The following is a 21,605-nucleotide window of genomic DNA, read 5'->3' on the forward strand; positions in this document are numbered from 1 at the left end:
TCTTCTCTCCCCTATTATTCTTAATACATCCTCATCGGGGTTTATATTCAAGTATTACAATTTTCTACATCTTTCTCCATGCCCACATTTCGAAAATCATTTCGTCGCTTTCCCCTATTATATTAAGTATTCTGCTTTTCGCACTCCTTCGATTTTTGGTTGTTTGTTTAGGTTTACTTTCAAGCCTAGAAATGTTTCTTCCATGTCTCTCAATCTCCAGCTCCCTCTTTCTAACTCCCAATATTTTTTTCTTGTATTTTTCAAATTATCGATCAGTTGTCTTCTTCTGCCTATTCCTCACTTTCCTTCCGCCTTTCCTTCTATGGCGGTATGAAGAAGACAATTTCTTCACAAGATGTGTCCAATTCAATTGGCCTTCCTACGAGGGATGGTGGCTAGAAGCATCCTCTTCTCTCCTATCTCTTTTAAAACATCTTTGTTACTCTCTCTGCCCATTTTATCTTCTCCATCTTCCTTCAACACTACATTTCGAAGCCCTCTAAATATTTCTTCTCTAACTTCCGTAATGTCCAAGTCTCTGAACCATAAAGTCCAATACTCCATATATAGACCTGACCAACTTCTTTCTTACTCCAATATTAAGACTGCTAGTTAAGAGTGATCTTTTCTTGTTCAATGCTTCTTTAGCTATGACAATTCTTGACGTGATCTCTTTGGGACAGTAAGTGTCTCTCGTCAAAATACCTCCCAGATATTTAAAGTGATCGACCTCCTCAAGTTCTCTTTGTCCTACTCTGACCCATAAGGACGCGTTTCCACGGGATATACTCATGGCTTTCGATTTTTTCAATGTTGATTTCCGTAGCAAATGAAATTTCTAGTTTTCCGTCGTCGCAGGGTTATACCTTTTAGGCTAAAGGAGATGTATCATTAATGAGTTGTTGATTTTAGTTTAGCGTCCCTTTCAGCAGCGAGGCTATGTGAGACGTGGACCTACTGATTAACGTGGAATCCGAACCACATGAGCTCTCGCCAGGAATCGAACCCGGTGTATCATTAATGAAGTGTTGTAATGAAATGTTTGGTGGGATGAGAATGGTGAGGAAGTGAGAGGACACGAAAAAAATCACGAACATGATGTTGTCCACCACAAAATCACTTGCTCCGGGATCGAACCAGGGGTGACCGATCTACCACCGAACCTCCGCTTTTTCGTTCACTTTTCTGTTCCGTAGAAGATGCAACATTGAATCGTAATTCTTTATTGAGAGATTCTGAAATTACGCTATTTCTATCAATCACTGCTTACATTTTCCGTTTGCATTTACGATCTATAATCACCTCCCTAGATGCCGAAACTAGTCACTTATGCAAAGGAATTAAGTTTAATGTCATCTTGGGGCTCGATTAAATATTATTTTGGTGCGAGAGAGTACCTCAAATCACGCATCCCTAACCCAATAATGGTCCTAAATGTCTGCATTGGGTTTTAGGATTCCTTTCAAGCACAGAGACTGAGGCGCGGACCAATAGTTTAAGGTAGGATCCAAATCACTGTATAATATATATTAAAGTGCTACGTTTATATGTTTGTGATGAAAAAAAAAAGTTTATAAGTTTGTGGACGTTTATTTGTCTGTGGCCAATCCTTTCGACAGTAAGTTCTTGGGAACCATAGGCTCTAAAAAGATGTCGTTTTCACTGATCGGTAGCAAATTTTGTGTGATTGTTCAGTTCTAACTGAATATTTAAAAGACATGGCTGTTATTTCTTTATTACATTTTTAGGAGTATACCTGGAAGTGTTGAAATTTTAAAAACGGAAATCATGATATCATACAAGATAAACATTCCAACACCACATATTTGTATATGGCGGTTGCATATCTATCAGGCGTTTGTTTCATGGCCAACTTATAATGAAAAACTAAGATAATCATTTCTTCAGTCTAAAAATAAGATGAATCTTGATTGTTTGGAGTGTTCTGCCCAATGAACACCATCTATCACAGACATCATAATTGATTGTGTGTGTAATGTATTTGCTTATTACATATTGCATGCAAGAAGAAAGAAAACTGATTATGCATGAATTAGAAACTCCAACCGGAAGTAGGCTCAGACCTTGCAAACGGCATGAGATATTGAAAAAATCATCGAAAAAAAAAAAACTTCTTTTTGGTACCCCTTGCCGATTTTTATCAAGACGTCCTTCGCCTGTGTCTGTAAAGGGACATGCACAGATGTTGTGAGGAATGACAAAGGGATTCATATTCATATGTGAATGATGTGCTGTGTAGATAGCGTAGGTTCAGCTAGTGTATCCAATATTTGAAGGGTTCTCGCCGGCGAACACGGGAAACCGTACACCAAAGGCCCACGCGCCTGCCACTAGACCATCGGGAAGCACTAACTGCCATTAATAAACTAATATTAAATGATGGAACTTACGGATGGAGCGATGAAACTGATGGTCATCTGAGAGATTTTGTGGGGATCCTGGCTCCCTATTAGTAGGGGAGCTTACGGGAAGTATCCTGCACTTTGTGTTAAAAAGGTGCCACTCGGATATGTTGTTTCCCTGATCCAACTAAGGAGGAATCGAAGTGGCCCCACTCCGACGGGTGACCAGAATCCAATATGTCGGCTATCGAAATGGCCGCCTCTGCGAATTCATAGTGTTGGTTTTAGAGGCCTATATCTCCTTAACTAATAGTCCAATCTTTACGATTCAAAAACTAAATGACGTAGAAGATAACTGGGTCTAATAAATGAGCAAACTGTTTTACCTAACACTGAAATTAACACCTACAGAAATTATTTAATTTGGAACTTTACATTTTTAATGATGGAGTTTACTCATATTTTTTAAAATAACAAGTAAACGGCTGGGATTATCGAAAAAGATGTCCTATAACTTTTTAAAGAGTGTTAAATTATCTTTCGTTTGGTGTATAGTTCATTCAGATTGGTTAATAAGCAACGAAGTTATGACAATTTCAAGATTCGCGTTGAGTCGATTGATTTTCCCAAATTTCGAACGAGAGTTCATTTACAGTAATAAAACCTCACTGTTGGATGCTGCATTGTACGAAACAAATCATTCTTTTGTGATGTATTCTTCATAAGTCCCACTTTACCAGAAGCACAAAGTAGCCTGACCAACAGGCCCGTATCCAGGGGGGTCTAGGGGGCCGACTCCCCCTAAATTTTTGCTGGCCCCCTAAAATTTTTACGGTAGGGTTGCAAATGAACTATAATGTGATGACGAACTATAATATGGTTGGATCGCCCCCCCCCCCTACATTTTTGGGCTGGATACGGGCCTGCTGACCAAGCCCAGTTACGAATCCAATATGGCGGCCATTAATTATGATTCATAAAAATTATATTCTTTCGAAATGTTGACCCGAGTATCTAGATTTGTAAACGAATACGGACAAAGTAATATCACCTATTGTATTACTATTCACTTTTACACATGAATCAAGTTGAAGAATATCTTAAGAAATTACGCGTGTAGCGTCACGATAGAAAAGTTATATGGTTTCTTCTGAATTGAAAGAAGAACTGCACAGGAAGACTAAGAAGTAAGTTCGGTCTTTAAACCATAGACATTGGCTTTATATCCTTTACAATATTATGAGGAAATTACATAAAGCAATATATTGTTATAAATTAGAATGTAAATAATTTCTTTCGTATTGTAAGAACAGAAACACAACGCAAACACTTGGTTCGATAATTTGAAATTCACAATATATCTTTTGGATTTTCTATTTGTACAAATAGTTTTATGATTTCGACGAACAGTTAATATTACTTTGTGTACAAGCTATTCTATAAAGAATCATACATTTAAGTTTATCTATTTATTGGTATGTTTCCAACGTGGTGTAAGTTTACTGTGGATCAACTGAATTTTCAAAAATAATGAATGCTACTTACATGAAAGTTTTATTGGTCTAGATCTTCGTTTTCAGTTTCCATCACGTTTCCACATGTCCCTCTACACATAGAACAAAAAAGATGCACGGGACGCTTGCACTTCTACAACGATATCTTGTGGTACATGTCTTGCACGCACATTTCAAAAAGAGTTTCCTACATGCTTCGTATACAACTGGAATGGAAGTCCATGTTAGAGAAAGTTCACTTCCATTGTCAGTCCATCCCCAGTTTACTGATGAAGGAATATGTGCTGTCTTCTTTATTGCCTGGGCCCAGATTTGTCCAGCTTGGTATGCTGCAAACTTGGTGTGAAGAAGCAAGGCATCACAAGTTGGAGGAAGCGCAGTAAGAGATCTGCTCTTTTCCAAAAAGAATTCTTACCGGGCTTCATTAACTTTATATTTTTCATTTGTTTTTGAATATAATAGGACAACATATCGTTGCAGTGAATTAAAACAATCTTCGCCTATATTGATTACAGGGTGTGAAATTGTTAGAAAAGCTGTGGTCGCCTCTGGATACAAAAGCCATGTTTTCCATGCTTATAATTTTCCATGTCCGAGAAAGTATGACACTATATCACATCCTGTAAACGCGGGGAGGCCTCGTAACGCAGTTGATTTTTCTTTTCCTAATGCTATTGAAATATGATGAACTGGGAGAAATCAATGATGTTTCTTGGTGCCGAAAGATATCCATAATTCTTCTAAACTGTGTCGCTCAAAGTCGTAGAAAAACGATACAGCAAGTATTACATCTGTGTCTACTGTGTGGATAACTATCTTCTTGTGTCCATTTAACTGCATCAAGGCAATGTAACATGATCCTACTATCAGCTTCTTCTAAATGATTTCCTGATGATTTGTTTGAAAATGTTGGAAGATTTCTTGAAGTTTCTATGTGATATCCATTGCTCGTTGCTACCTCAAAGTAAGTTCCTTCCTTTTCACACATAGACTTTCCAAGAAAAAGGAACAGTTCTTTATTTTCGTCATTACGAAGGAAATCGTTCCACTTCCTAGGAATTGGTGTTGTTGGTGTTACTTTCGTCCTTATTCTTACATCCCTACTTTTTCTTGTGGAAGATTTTATGCTCTTTGAAGAGTATCTATCGCATATCAGATCCACTCACTTTGCATGGAATGTGTCTGCTTCTCTTTGAACATATTCGAAGAAATTACACTGGAAATAATCACAAAATGTTTCTACTGATGCTGGTTGCAAAATGTGAACCAAAACTGTTCCATCAAATAATAAAACATCACAAGAATTAGGAAAGTGTTCTTCTTTGATGTTGGCTTTACTCTCAAGAAGCATAAGTAAGTCGGACTTTTTTGAGGATTGTGAATTATGGCAGAGAGACAGTGGAATTGGTTGGCTCTCGTGCTGAAAGAATTCATCCAAGTGAAGTCGTCTTGTTTGACTGACGCGTAGTAAGCGAGAGAATAGCTCAACGTCCATCTTAAGTACTTTTATTTCATTTCTGTTTGTTTTATTCTTTTGAAGGAAAGAATGAAGCACTAGAGAAGATTTTTTCATGGGCGAAAAGAATGGCGTGGCACATTCTACTAATCTTTCTTGCAAAAATTCCTTGTACATATTAGACCCTTTTTCTTCTGCTAAATATAGGGATTCAATTATATCACCGTTATAGATGATTCTGGAAGGAACATTATCAAGTCTACTATTTTCTTCAAACGGATTCTCCAATTCGATGAAAATTTCTTTCATCTTTTCAACAGACGGTTTAAATCTTTCTTGCATCGACGAGTAATCTTCATAGTGCTTATTATCAGGATCGTATTCATTATATGACATTTTGAATACATTAATTAGTCTACTAATTTCTGGTCCCGCTGTCATCCATTTGACAAGAGCATTGTCGTCGTGTAAAAAACCAATCGCCCCGCCATCCCCTTTCATAATTTTGTTATTCTGTTCGTGAGTTTGATCTATAGCTATTGCAAAGAAAGGTTTTGATGTCTTTCTTATCACAAAGTAACCCATTTCGAAAGCATTCATAATCTCAGGATATGTATCTTCCAACTTCTTCAAATCTAAAATGCGAACGGGAAGCCAACGAGCATAGCTAAGGTGGTCCATTGCGAAAAACAATTCTGCCATTAGTTTTGGTGTTTCAACGTAGAGCTTAAAATTTCCTTGACGTATGGCTCTCATGTAAATTAAGAGTAAAATCATGAGACGGTAATATATTATCCAAAACTTAAGCGTTGGACACGAAGATTTCTTTTCAGTGCACCAGTCATTGAAAAATTGCCCTGATGAAGAATTCTGATATGCATCACGCGGCAAATGATGTAAAACTGTCAAAGTAATCTGATGAGCAAAGCAAGCTTTTGTAATGTGAGTTACTTTCAATATACTGTCAGCGGTTCCTGGTGTTGCTACATCTGACTTGTATAAAATTTCTACCCAACCACTTCCATCTAACCATTTCCCACTTCCTATAAGATGCAGGAAGGCGTGTTCGATGTGTAATCCTCCCAGCATCAGAATTTGATTATCTTCGCCATGTAACTCTGGCCAATTCCTTTGAATTCGTTTCCCCAAGGCAAATAGTGGTTGATCAGTTACAAAAACCGGAACTTGTCCTTTGTTGAGTTTGTCTGTAAGTTCTCGTACAACATTTCGTGCCGTATCATAGCAACATATTTAGAGTCTTCCTTAAACAACGAAAGTAGGCAGCATATACTTGGCATTTGCAGAGTTGCAGTTTTCGAGGCATGGTGTACAGACCAAGTGCAAGTAGTGTCATTTTTTAAGCATGCTTGAAGCCAACACTCCTAATTTTTTTCTTCTGCGAAAAATTCACTTCGTGGAAGACCTTTCTCTACAAACTGCGGATCTGTTGAGGTAAAACTGGTTCCTTATTAGTGACATAAGCAGGAGGTACTATAGCATAATTATCGGGGAGAGCAGGAGCAGTTCTCATTTTTATATTCACTTATCCAGTGAGACATGGTCACGTCGAATGCTAGGGTTATCCTTAGAAGGATGCTGGAAAATAGAAATGCTCGTACCATGAAAAGAATCCTTTGATGTTGTACTAGAAGAATTGTAGTCAGTATTATCTAATGCTGCAACGGTTAAAATACCTCGACGAAGAGTGGAAAGACACACCCATTTTGTCACTTTGATTTATCAAGCACTGAGAAAGACTTCAAGATATTTCCTGTACACGTGTAGACGAATTGCCTAGTGAATGCAATTCATTTATGAGAGATTGTTAACAAGTTTTAGCATACACACTCAGCCCAACATAGAGAGGAAGAGGTGGCATGCGATTGCGTTTATGCCTTGCTGCTTCTGTTTCAATATCGCCTGCTTTCTGATGGAAATTATAAAATATATGTTAACTAATAGTTAAAGTTGCTTGACTTGCGTTGCTATCAGGGGTGACAAATGAACCATAAAGTAACATATTAACAGCAGCTATTAGTGAAGGAGGAACAGAATCTTCGTGGCAGTGATTCTCAAATTTTCCTGAAAAATGACCTTTGTGGTTTGCCATATCCTTTCGAAGCATCTTAACAACACGAGTTAGTGCCATAGCATCTTCATCAATGTCTTTCTCCAGCTCACTTATTCTATCAGATCCTTCTGAAAGTAAAACATATTCTCTGCCAGACAGATTAGCTGTTAGCTCAGGCCTGTGACGAAAAATTCTTTCACGAATCTTGTACTATGAACTTCTATTTCTTCTGATTCAGACTTCTTCATAATCGTCACTAACCGTTTTGTACAATTTAAGAAGATCGATCATTTTGAATCGACGACTTCTTGGTAACACAAGAATTGCGTAGCGGCCTCAAACTTTGCCTTTTTGTGTGATTCCGAACTATTCTCGCCGAAACATTAGACGGAATTTACACCACTGTTACTTTCAATGGAAATACTTCGAGAATAGTGCAGTTGTTATTACTCCAAGCCTTTTAACCACTCAGTTCTATCCGATTCTTTTGACGTATTTCGAAATATGATTTGGAGTTCATTCCTTCCCATACTTACTCTGTGGGGCAGAAGAATAGGAGAGAGAAAAATGTTTGTTATTACTTTGTCGTACTTGTTTACAAATCTAGATACTGCAATAAATATTTCGAAAAAGACTTATCTTTATGGAAGGTAATTAATGGCCGCCATATTGGATTCAGATAAGCGGGCTCGGTCAGGCTGTTTTGTGCTCTGGCGAAAATGGGACTTATGAAGAACACATCATAAGAGAACGATCCGTTTCGTACAATGCAGCATCCATCAGTGAGGTTTTATTACGGTAAATGAACTCTCGTTCGAAATTTGGGAAAATCAATCGACTCAACGTGAATCTTTAAATTGTCATAACTTTGTTGTTTATTAACGAATCTGAACGAACTATACACCAAACAAAAGATAATTTAACTCTCTTTAAAAAGTTATACGACATCTTTTTCAATAATCCCAGCCGTTTACTTGTTATTTTAAAAAATATGAGTAAACTCCATCATTAAAAATGTAAAGTTCCAAATTAAATAATTTCTGTAGGAGTTAATTTCAGTGTTAGGTAAAACTGTTTGCTCATTTATTAGACCCTGTTAACTTCTACGTCATTTAGTTTTTGAATCGTAAAGATTGGACTATTAGTTAAGGAGATATAGGCATCTAAAACCAACACTATGAATTCGCAGAGGCGGCCATCTTTGATAGCCGCCATATTGGATTCTGGCCACCTGTCGGAGTGGGGCCACTTCGATTCCTGCTTAGTTCAATCAGGGGAACAACATATCCGAGTGGCACCTTTTTAACACAAAGTGCAGGGTTTGGCCATTTTTTTGCCTTAAGGGGATGTCTACCCACTTGCAAGTGTTTCAGGATCCCTATAAGATAACACGTAGATATTTCTATGTGAATATTTAACAAGATATTGCACTTACCGTCTCAAAATTTTCCATGATATTTTCCAACAGCAATACCTATATGTTCATGGTTTCTGTTTTTGATTTAATGCCCCAGATCAATTTAGATTAATTATAATGTATACTTCCGTTTACACTTGGCAACGTAGAGGATAGAATTTCTCCAGGAATTGAGAGCTCTCTGCTGAACCTCTAGCCCTAATAGTCTTCGCGTCACGTGGTAGTGATTTATGAGCGCTTCTGGCTAAAAACAAATGTTGTCTCTGTTTCTTCCTTTTTTTTTTTTTTTTTTTTTTTTTTTGTCAAAAACTTGTTTTGGGCAGCTTTGTCCTCAGTTTTGTCCACTGCCTCTATCGAGATAGCAGTTATACAATGGAGATCGTTTGCAGATCTCATAGCAGATAATGTAACATTCTTTGAAGAAACTCGAAGACTGACATACGAACCGCGTGACAATTTGGGTAGGGAATCTGGAGCGTTGCAATTTTGTGTTCTGAAGTCCGCCTTATCACACAAGACGAAATGACCACAAACAAGAGACTTGTGAAGGAAGAAGGAAAATGTTCTTAGTAATTGTATCCAATTGTTTCCACATTTTTCACCTTTCCCCCGAAAGATCCCTTCGAAAAGGGAAAGAGGGGAGGGTGATTTTGTGACCCTTGAGTTTTAGAATAGTCTTGAAATGAACTGCAAAGTGCACTTACTGGAAATTCTACTGTCGTTGTGCTATAATATCTGTGTTGCAAGAAGTGTGACAAAATGAAGGAATCAAAGAGAAAAAGAATTTGGTACTCTCTCCTTCCAAAAAAGAAGTCTCGCCAAGCTAATTCATATGTGTGGTTGATCTCAGAGTATGGAGTTCAGAGACTGGATAGTTAATATTTACCATTCAGGATTACCTTACAACCAATTAAATTCCATTTTCACCTAGCTTGGGCTGGGTTTGGGCAACTCCCTCTTGTGCAGTCGCCTGGACCCAGATCAGGCTCGTATTTATGGACATGTGTCTATTTCCGGATCACTTCGGAATTGATCCTTCGTTAATAACCATTCAAGTTCATTACTCTATTTCCTGAATTATCCAGTAATCCTTTCTCCTCCAATCCTTTATCTTTCTTCATTCTTTCTCTTTTTCCTTTCTTCTCTGCCTCCCTCTGCTACTCTTTCTCACTCTTCTTTTTCCTAACACTAACAAAACTGAAAAACGGTGTCGTGACGGGGAGTAGTCGCTATCAGCACGGTCAATAAGTTGTTTCGATAGTTTTTTTTTCTTTCTTCGGGAGTCCGATATGGAATGATTAACTCGAAAATGAACATATACAGAAAGAATAATAATAATAAAATTTATTCATGATTTCAATTATCAGATAGGAGAGTATTGTATTTCTTCCTTACTTCGGGCGACTCCTCCTTCCACCCACGAATAAAATTACCCGTATACATGACAATAGGAAGGTATTTCGTTGAAAAATATGCTTTTTGTAGGATCATTTTAATTTCAGGCATATAGTCATTCTACTCCTTTTCATAATGTAATTAATATAGATGTATGCACAGTATAAATGTAATGTGTTAGAGATGTAATAAACTATTTCGTTGATAATTGTTTTTGGTAGAATCATTTGAATTTCAAGCATAACGTCATACTAAGGGGTTCCATAGTCTTGTGGTTAGAACTTTTGACTCCTGTTCGCGTGATTCTAGGTTCGATTCCCTACTAGAATACTCAAATCATTGGCGTTTGCTCATCGTTGTGAGGCAAGCTGGGGAGCCACGTAATTAAAAGACGTGACAGTCTATAGAATTAATATAAATGTATACACAGTACAAATGTTGTTTGACAGTAGTAAGGTATTTCGTTGATATGTATATACTATTTCTAGGATGTATACATTTCTTTGTATACGACTTTTATAATGTATAATGTATTCTTATAATCAAGAACGAAATTTTAAAATTCTTCTTCTTATTATTATTATTATTAAGTATTCTGCCTTTTGGCCGGTCCTGGGACTGATGAGATTTTTTTCGTTTCTTCTTAATTTTCAGTTTGGACCTTGAAATATTTCTTCCATGTTTCTCGATTTTCAGCTTCTTCTTAATAATAATTAATTATTAATGCTTAATAATAATTAGGCATAACAATGTTAGAAAACTGAAATATTTTAACAGAGCAGTTGATTTCCACGAATGTCTAATAACAAATTTTACCACCCAAGTGAGATTTATACCACTTAACACGATGGTTCGGAACTCATGACTATCATATTTGTGTTACAAGGTTATTTTCTAAAGACAGCTGTTTATTAGTCTAAAATCTAAACTCAGCAATACAGCCCATAGGGGCCTGGACATGCCAGCTGGTAAACATTCACAACCTAGAAGATCGTGATCAGTGCAATGACATCAAACAATCCTTTCGTCTTTCTTGGCCAGAGATCGCTACCACTTTATTCGGATAGTTCTCCATTTCTTTCACGATGTTGACTCAACTTCGGAAGTTGTGAGCTTACACTGGCAATCGAATCCTATTCTACGTACAATGGAGACACAATATAACAAGATTCAGCTAAGGAAAAACTCCTAAATAGTCATTAGTAGGAAAAGAAGCTGAGTACTATTCAGGAATGAATTGTTGATCATCTCTTAGGGGGAGGATATTTTCGAGAAAATGTACGCATGGAAAATAATAATAATAATAATAATAATAATAATAATAATAATAATAATAATAATAATAATAATAATAATAATAATAATAATAATAATAATAATAACACAGCTACACAAAAAGAATAAAAGTTCTGTGCACCAGACCCTAGGGTATGGATTCAAAATATTTTGGTACCCAGAATCCAAATTTCGAAACCCCAAGACGATTGACCGTGATATTTTTTTAAATGGGCGATAAACATAAGCAAACGTAAAACAGCACTTACGTTCTTCGCCCATAAAACAAAGTTGACACGGTCAAATCGTCCTGGAGTTTCGAAATTTGGGTTCTGGGTACCAAAATACATCGAATCAATACCCTGGGGTCCAGTGCACAGAACTTTTATTTATTTTGTGTGGTTGTGTAATAATAATAATACTGTATAAGGAAAAGGAATGAAGACGTACTAAAGGAAGCTAATGAAGGACGACAGATCATGAAGATAATAGGAAAAAAAAGAAACACATGCTTGGACATCTTATTCGGCACTCCGATTGGATCACCATGTTGATAGGGGAAAAGGCAGAAGAAAAACCAGGAAGTGGAAGATCAAGGATAGAAAAATCTATAAGTTTTACGTCCCACAGTTATGCCTGGTAGGTTAAAGGAGCTCTAGTGATGTTGTGAAAAGAAGGAAATGCTGGAATGCAGAAAGTGGAAGGAAACGGGAGAACCCCGAAAAACCCCACACACATGGTGTTTGTCCTCCACAAAGTTCACTTGGTGCGAGCTGAGATCGAACTAAGGACGCCATGCATTAGAGGTGAACGCTCTACCACTGACCCACCGCGGCCCGATCAGGGATAGATGCAGTTACGAAGAAGAGACCTTATCAAATTATAAAACAGCTCTCCCAGGGGAGAGAAAAGTTTTAAAATTTCCTTCTTGCGCATAAAATTTCCTTCAACCTATGATTGAAGTGAGAAAGATTATTATTATTATTATTATTATTATTATTACTATTATATCGAGAATGTACTTCTGGGTTTCCTCCTTAAAAAATACACACACTATTTCCAATTATGGTTATCCTACTTTTTACAAATTTGTCTTTTTTTTCCTCTGTCTTTCATTCCCATCATGCGATGGGTGGGCCATAGAAGGTGACGCCTTTTCTGTGGCCAGAGTGATCAAATTTGTCTAATTCAATATTGGTTTAAATAGTATTAGTTTTCAAGCTACATATATGAGTTCTTTGACTAACTGAATAGTGCACGCCCCTTCTGGCTCAATCGCCACTATTTAACATTAAATTTCAGATGCCTCGATATACTTGCATAAGTTTATTATTTCTAAAATAAACATTACGTAAAAGGTTAATCAAATTGATATCAAGTTTTTCTGACATTTGTATATTACGCATATCTTTCTTAATTTGCATTACTCACATTACCCCAGAGAACGAACAAATTTTAGAGTTCTGGTTTGAACTTCTCTTACAATAATAAGCAAATATACGAGAAACAAATTTACCATTATTGACGATGCGGAGGGGAGGAAATTTTCTGGACTAGGAAGGAATGTGTGCGGGTGCAGAGCAGAGGTCTGCACGGGCCGGAATTTTCAGCCCGGGCCCGGCCTGTGAATTTACAATGTGAGGCCCGACCCGAGTCCAAAATATGTCTTAGCATTTAGGCCCTAGCCCGGATTGCAGAATCTGGCTCTGTGATAATCAAATGAGCCCGAAATAAGCCCGGATTGCAGAAACTTAATTATTAATGCAAAATTGTATTTTTATTTACAGCAATTCGAGGTTTGATTTTGCAGTTGTGTTTTAAAAGTCCTCCAGAAAGAACGGTGCAATTTGTATCGTTTTACACTATATTTACAAAGTTAGGCCCGAAAAAGTCCGAGAAATATGGTTGTATGTTTAAAAATTCACAGCCCGAACCCAGGGGCGTCATTTAGGAGGACAGGGAGAGGCATTTGCCCCCCTCCCGAGTTTGAGATTTATATAATTTTATCAATAGCATAGTAGTAAATCAGTGAAAAACGCGAAATTTTACATATATCAAGGGGTCTTGACCCCCCAAGCCAAATCTGAAATGACGCTACTGCCCGAACCCCTCCCAGGCCCGAAGTGATACATTCTTTGTAGGCCCGAGCACGTGCAGACCTCTAGTGCAGAGGCGTTTCAAGTGGTGGGCGACTGCCCACGGCCTTGCATCTTGAGGGACCTCGCAAAGACCAACGAGCCTAAATCGATTTAGCACTCACTTTTGTCGATGCAACAATAGAAACAAATATGAATTCGGACTTAATTACAGAAAAACAATACGCTTCAAACTAACTTTTCATCTATTCGTATATATTAGATCGCTAGCATACACGACAGGCGGCGAGTTTATTTTAAAATTGCAATAATGAATGTGTATAAGTCTTTATCGTTGAGATGAATTGTTTTCGATAAATTTTATTATAATTAGCAATTTTTAAAAAAGGGGGCAGGAATGACTCGTAAACCTTATTCGCCTTCTGTGCAGATGGTATGGTAAAAATCAATACTGGATAATGAAAGTGTAAGTGTAAAGGCTAATATGGAACAGAGAAACAAAAGAGAACTTCTTCAGAAGGGAATTGGGAGGGGAGGGGATGAGAGTACAATGCTGTGACACTTAAAATGCGTCTTGATTTGTATACTTCAACAAACTTTTCTTATTAGATTACGCAATTTCTAGTTTCTTATTCCGATTATTCAAAGTATTCAAATGTTCTCGGAGGGAGTGACCGCCCCTCCCTTTAATCCGTCCGTGGTGTCATTCAGTTTGGCTTTTCGCTACTAATTCAAAGTGCTTTCCGAAACAAGTTGTCTTCTTGTGACAGCAGGGGGTGGAAGAAACAAACAAACCGTGAAAGGAAGAAAGAAGAGGTTTTGGGCTCTTCCAGTCCAGACCATTCTAACCACTGAGAAGTGAGAATCACAACGTGATTTTTCTGGTAAGAGCGTCCTTTTAAAAGCAGCTAACAAGCAAACAGATGGTCAGCCCTCTCCCCTCTGCAGCATACTTTTTATTCTCTGTTGCCAAACTTACTGAAGAATATATTGCAATTAATCTAACGCATGTAACGTAAATTGGAGACCGTGGTTGGATTTATATGGGTCTTGTGTATTTGTATTAAAAATTTCAAGTTATTACCTGCAATACTTTGTTAGAAATTACCATATTAACACTTTCCCTGGCGTCGGCGTGTTAACACGCCGGCGACATTCCAACCTTTCCCTGGCGTTGGCGTGTTTTCACGCTTTGAGATTGTGTTAGATATAGTTCTGTCTGGCAACATTGCAAAACAGAAGACGTCGGTTGTGCGTACATAATACACTTCGTAAATGTTGTTACTTATGTTTAAGCGTTAAGTGTCTTACTTTGTGTGTGTATAGTCAGACTGATTCATTGTTGAAGTAATGTAATCAGTTGATTTGCAATGGCTGCTCGACGCAAGAAAGAGGTGATTCCAGTTGATAAACTTTCAGAAGTAATAAATGAACTCTGTGTAGATAATGACAGTGGCGACGAATCGATGATACCAGAACTGGAAGACAGCAGTGATGATGATGCATGGGAGGAGGAAATTGTGTGTCAAAATGATGAAAATATGACTGACAGTGATTCCAAAAGTGATTTGCGCACACAAATGCCAAATACTTCATCTTCATGGCAAAGAGTTGATAGTGTACCTATTATTGTTGATTTCAGTGGGGATTCCGGGATCAAAATGGACGTGAAAAACAAAAGCAGTCCTTTGTCGTATATGAAGGAGTTCTTCGATGATAGTATGGTAAACTACATTACCATGGAAACAAATCGGTATGCTCATCAGTACTTGGATACTCATGATCTGTCTCCCCAGTCTCGGGACCGTAACTATAAAGATGTAACAGCTAGTGAAATGTGGAAGTATTTGGGAATAGTTTTTATGACTGGAATTGATCAACGACCGGAAATTGAAGACTATTGGTCAACCAGAGCATGCTTTTATACTCCCTGGTATGGTCAACAAATGTCATTACGTCGTTTCCAGCAAATATCAAAATTTTTACATTTTGCCGACAACAATGCTAAATCAAATGATTGTGAAGACAGATTATACAAAGTTCGATATATTCTAGACCATCTGGTGAATAAATTTAGGACTGCATATATTCCCACAAAGGAGATTTCTATTGATGAGGGTATGATCGCATGGAAGGGTCGCCTAGTCTTCAAAGTGTACATGCCGGACAAACCTTCTAAGTACGGAATAAAAGCATACATGTTATGTGAATCTGCTACAGGGTACATTTGGAATCTAGAGGTGTATACAGGAAAATCAAGACCCATAAAAGAACTTGTACTTGATCTCTTAGGATCGCAGTTGTTAGATAAAGGTTACCATCTATATCAGGACAATTTCTACAACAGCGTAGATCTGAGTGAAGTACTTCTGCAGAGAGATACATACGTATGTGGTACATTTAGGATGAACAGAGGAGCCCCAAAGGAACTACAACTGGAGGCAAAGAAGCTAAAACGGGGGGAGTCGACGTATATGCGAAGAGGACAAGTTCTTATTCATGTGTGGAAAGATAAGCGGGAAGTCAAACTGATTTCTACTATGCATACAGCAAACATGGTTGAAATAGAGAAACCACGACAGAAAGGACAGAAAACCGTAAAACCAGAAATAGTGCGAGACTACAATAAATACATGAAAGGTGTAGATAAAGCTGATCAGCTTCTAAAATACTATCCATGTTCGCGGAAGACAATTAAGTGGACCAAAAAATTTGCATTTGTAATTTTTCAAATGGCAATACTAAATAGCTTCATTCTTTTCAAGAAATCCACAACATCTGCCAAATACAAGAATAGAAGGTATCAACTAAAGGACTTTATTCAGGATTTAGTGGAGGAAATGACAGGCCAGATTGAAGAAATTAAAGCTGAGCAGAAGGACATGTGTGAGAAATCAGAAACGGCATCTACTTCAACAGTAACTTCAACCGACCTCGTACCAGACAGGATAAGAAGACCATCAGCTAAGGATCCATCGAATCGTCTGCAGGGAGGTCTGAAAGTTCACAAAATGATCCACGTCCCACCAAGCAAGAAGAAAAAAGGAACTGCAATGCGAAAGTGTCGTGTCTGTGCAAAACACGGTGTTCGCAAAGAAACTAGCGTTATGTGTTCTAATTGCTGTGTAGCTTTGTGCAAAATTCCCTGTTTCCGTGCATATCACACTAATACAATATATTGAGTGGGAAGGGGAGGGGAGGGGAGGGGAGGATAGGGGAAAGGATTATATAGAATAGAGGAGAGGGATGGTTAATAATATGTGATGTTGTTCCTCACCAAAATGTATGAATCATTCATTTATTTTGATGTATCTTGGTATAATACAATAAATACGTGCACAGACAGAAAAAAACAAAATTGTCTGCCAGGACACGGATGTTTCACTGTATGCGCATTGCCAGGGAAAGTGTTAAATTTTACATGTTATCAAATGGAGAGTTAGAAACCTAAGCGGAGATGGTAGGAGATCCCCTTAAGCTCCCCTACTATATATAGTGCAGCTCAGTTCCCCTGAATTTGATCTCTGGTTATGAAGTAATAATTAACTGGAATACGAACTGTGTAACAATGGGTAATATGTCGACAACAGGAGATATGTCAGAAATAATATTCGGGAGTACACAGTGAAATTGAAAAAAAAAAAATAGTTTCGAAGTTTAAAAAACAAAATAAAATTGATGGGGATTTATGTGGGTCACTTGTCACAACCCGGGTGCTGATAAGAAAGTTTTCTTTTTCTAATTTCCTGTTGCCAAACTCCAAATATTACGGCTCTTACAACATTTAATTAGCATTGTACCTTTCAAAACTTCCAACAACATTTATATAATGTTAATAAAAACGATATAAACTTTGATAAAGATCTGCGACGCCTAAATACTTCCAACAACACTCATTAGGACACAGTGAATGCCAAACTTTGGGCAGCGTTTCCTTTCCTTATAAAGTCAGTTCTCACTTGTATAACTACAACTCCAAGTAACGGGTTCTCAGCTAAAAGGACTGTGTAATTAGGTCTGTATGTAAGAGAGGGCGTAGACACTGGCTCTTCGCCAGGCTAATTATTAATTTCTCTTAAAGAGCCGAGTGCTACATCACGGACAGACCCTGCAGACATGCAGTCTTACATGTATATTGAATAATCCCTCTCCTTCTCCCCTGCAACTATGTTGTAAATCACGGTAGATTGGCTGAGAAGTAACGCCTTTCATCCGTTGAACCAACTATTGTCTTATTAATGGGACGTGATGTGATTGCTCTCCAAGCGAACGTTATTGTTCAACAAGGAAGTTACCAGCGACACCACATGGCTTTGCATTCACTTTAGAACACAATCGCTGCAATGCAATTACTCATTCATAATTTAAAAGCACCTTACGGACCAACACGACATATTTTCGCAATATTTGCGGTTTTCTAATGTTGATAATGAATAGTAAATGTAAGGTCTCTTAGACTAAGTTTCATGTTACCAGATGTGATATTCGTTGTTACACAATACCCAGAGTTTTATTCAGCAAACCCATTTACATTACCATTCTCTTTTTTCTCCGATCATTACTTCCATTTTAAATATTCCATTGATGTTAATCCGTCTCTCTAGGAGGCCATATTGTCGCGACAGTACGCAGGAAACTTCAATTTGAGCGCGCGCACACGCACACACACACACACACACACACACACACACACACAAAATCATAGTTGTCTGGTTTCATTTTATTTGTGAAGCTACAAAGCTGTCCAAAAAGGGATGGCTCGGTAAGATTCTGGTCATTCATTTGTATTTGCGCCTCTCGTAAACATGAAGGTTATATAGGACGAGTTTTAACCCTTTAATACAGGGGTGCCCACAAGGGGGGGGCTATGACGCAAACTGCGTCATTGAAATATTTGGAGGGGGTTAAAAATCTATATAAATATGTTTGAGAGGGTGTAAAAATTAATCGAAAAGATTTTTTTTCATGGAAGAACACCTACGGATAGACAATTGAAGGGAGGTGCGTCATGGACATGAGCGGGGGTGGGCACCACTGCTTTAATATAAGACTTCTTTTGTATAAATCAATATAAGGACACATGCAAAGATTTCCTAGACATTACTCTGCCAAGGAATATACCAAGTCAGCGATACCATTCAGTGTAAGCAAAGTAAAAATACGAAGCTTGAATATTGTTGCAGATGATACAAAATGCATTCAAAGGTTAAGTGTGGTCTAAGCCATTGTAGTGCGTTTGATGCTCTTCCACCAGGAATTCAATGCAGAACCTCCTGCACAAGTAAGAGCGTGAGAAAGTTTAAGATTACTTTAAGTTCCACGGTTATGCCGGCTAGGCTAAAGGAGACGGTGCTTGTGAGAGATGAATGAAATGATGGAATGAAGAAAGTGGGAGGAAACTGGAGAACCGCGAGAAAACCCACGCATACGGTGTTTGTCCACCACAAAGTTCACTTGGCGCGAGCTGGGATCAAACCAAGGACCCCATGCACCAAAGTTGAACGTTCTATCAGAGATTAATAATATATTTAAGTCGAGAATAAATATTTGACTGAAACATCACAGCGCTGGCGTCGGTATCACCTTCTGATTGAACACATCACTTCATGCCCGAAAGAGTCGAAGCGTATTTTAAAAATGTTTTGTTGTATTCAACTTAATTCTCCATTACATGAATAAATGAATTACAGCTCTTATTGATTAAAAAAAAAGTATAGAATCCGTACTATTAAAGGGGGATTTGGTAAACAAAATCAAAGAAGAGGTCGTGTGAAAAGGTAGTAATGAAGGCTCATTATTAAGTTTGAGTTCAGCGACCTCTGTATCCCTGCTGTCACGTAGTTTAAAGCAACCAGCGTCTTGTGACAAATTGACGAACGTGACGGAAAACCTATTTGCGGAAAACCACTTCCTTACAAGTTACGAAGGAAAAAAAAAATCTGCTTTTGCATTCCGTATATTTTCCCTCTACATCACGTGATGAAAAACTGGGTGACCTATGGCGCCCATCCCACCCAGAAGCTATTTTTGGAAGTCAACAGCTGCCTGTTGGCGTCGGCATCGGCGTTCATGTTGATGGGTCTTCTTGCTTTTCGTTCGCTTTCGCTAGTCTCATGAAATTAGAGCATACAACGTAGGGCGTTGTGATCAACGGGAATATGTTACACTAAGCAGCTGCTTATCTCAGCCTTCACTACTTTCAGTAATACAGGGTGTTTTACAAATATTGCACCTCTGCTACAAGACACTTAAACGAAGAGATTTATATGGATATTATTAAGCACAGAATCATTATTCAGCACTTACATTTCACTGCCCAAAGTGTTCAATTTTTGGCGGTAATCTCAAATCTATTAAAGCCTGTGACAAACATCTTGGCATTTCAACTAAACGAATAAAACGCAAGCTATGGCGCGACGTTGCCAAGTGGTAAAGGGGTGTGGTTATGGCTAAGCTGACAAACTACAGCGTGATCAAGTGACAGGGGATAGACGTGGATGTGTACAAAATATAAGTGGCAATACCGCTGGCCTCTCATTTGCTAGCAGCACTTAAAGGGAACTTTGAGCGCCGCCTTCAAATGCCAAGATGTTTGTCACGCCGTTTAGTTCCCATTTTTACTGTAAAAGGTGTCCTCCATCTTAGTGAATTTACATTAATTTAAGTATGCTATACAGTACATTTCATTCTTATTATCTAATCTCCATGATGAGGAGGTCTGTATTTTTGATTTTGTCTCGAAGTTTTCAACTTCGTCTTCATTCTCAGTCTTCCAGACTATGCTAGCCTAGTTTTACTAGCTTAGCGGCCTGCATATCTATCAACTACACTAGAAATAAATGAAATATTTCAGTTTGACTTTCCACGTTTATACTTTTTAGGCTAAGGGAGACGATTAAGGCAAGTGAATGATGATCGAAGAATTGGTGGAATGGGAAAGTGAGAGCAAACGGTAATACTGCGAGAAAACCCACGGACACGATGTTGTCCACTTGCTTGGTTGGGGATCGAACCAGGAACCCCACGCGCGGGAGGTAAGCACTATAGCACTGGGCCAACTTGCCCCCTTACCTACATTAGAGTAAGTAGGCTAGAACTTGACTTCAGGATGAACACCAAGTCATACTGACACATAAATTAAGGACTATCAATATATAATGTACGTTTACGATTAGTGGATAGAATATTTGTGTGTGCTCTGCCCGAAGACTGGTTCTAGTTCACTTGCCCAAAGTTACCTAAATTCCATCTCAGTTATAGAATGTAGTAAAATGGAAGTGATGTTCAACGTGATGTCATGTGGCGCGACATTGCCACTAACAGTTGTTACACTGGTAGAAGTGGTAGAAATACTATGGTTTAAGAAAGGAAAAAAAAGTCACACAGCGTAAGTGACTAAATAATAATAATCGCAATGCAACTGAAGTGAACCGTTTTGAAGTTGCATTATGTAATTTTAAAGACTACTTGACTCTCCTTGCTGTCAATCAACAAAACCATAAAATTCACGAAAGTCATAGGTAAGTGAACAGGACGCAGAATAACAATGGCAACAATTGGTTTAAGTTGATATCCAGTATTGATCCGAGCGAAGTAGCTCAAGTGGTAGAGTGTTGGCTTCGCATTCGGGAGGTCGTGGGTTCGATTCCCCTTTCCGACCATCCTGACTAAGGTTTTCGAGGGTTTTTCTCAGTCCTACCAAGCAAATGCCGGCATGGTAGGCCTACCTACTACACAGGTCCTGGCCGATACCTTCCCATATCCTTTCCATTGTTGTTAGATATCCAGTATCAAATGGTCTCTGAGCTGTATCTGGTGATTGTTAGATAAGTAAATAAATAATTTTAAGAAAGAATGAGCTGGTCACTTTCTTATTGTTATTGTAAATGAAATGAAATATTTCACTTTAACGTCCCACGTTTATGCCTTTTAAGAGAGACTATGATTAAGACAAGTGAATGACTATGGAAGAATTGGTGGAATGTGAATTTGGAAGGAAACGGGAGTATCTTGAGACA

The 21,605-nt window shown here is 38.1% G+C and overlaps 1 protein-coding gene across 1 annotated transcript in view; it reads right to left on the reverse strand.

Moving 5' to 3' along the window:
• LOC145663820 (unc-112-related protein-like) overlaps positions 1-21,605 on the reverse strand; it is a 250,900-nt gene that overhangs the window by 86,143 nt on the left and 143,152 nt on the right. The window lies entirely within an intron of this gene.

This window comes from Thermobia domestica, chromosome 11 (assembly GCF_964235325.1).
Source record: "Thermobia domestica chromosome 11, izTheDome1.hap1.1, whole genome shotgun sequence".
Classification (NCBI taxonomy): domain Eukaryota; kingdom Metazoa; phylum Arthropoda; class Insecta; order Zygentoma; family Lepismatidae; genus Thermobia; species Thermobia domestica.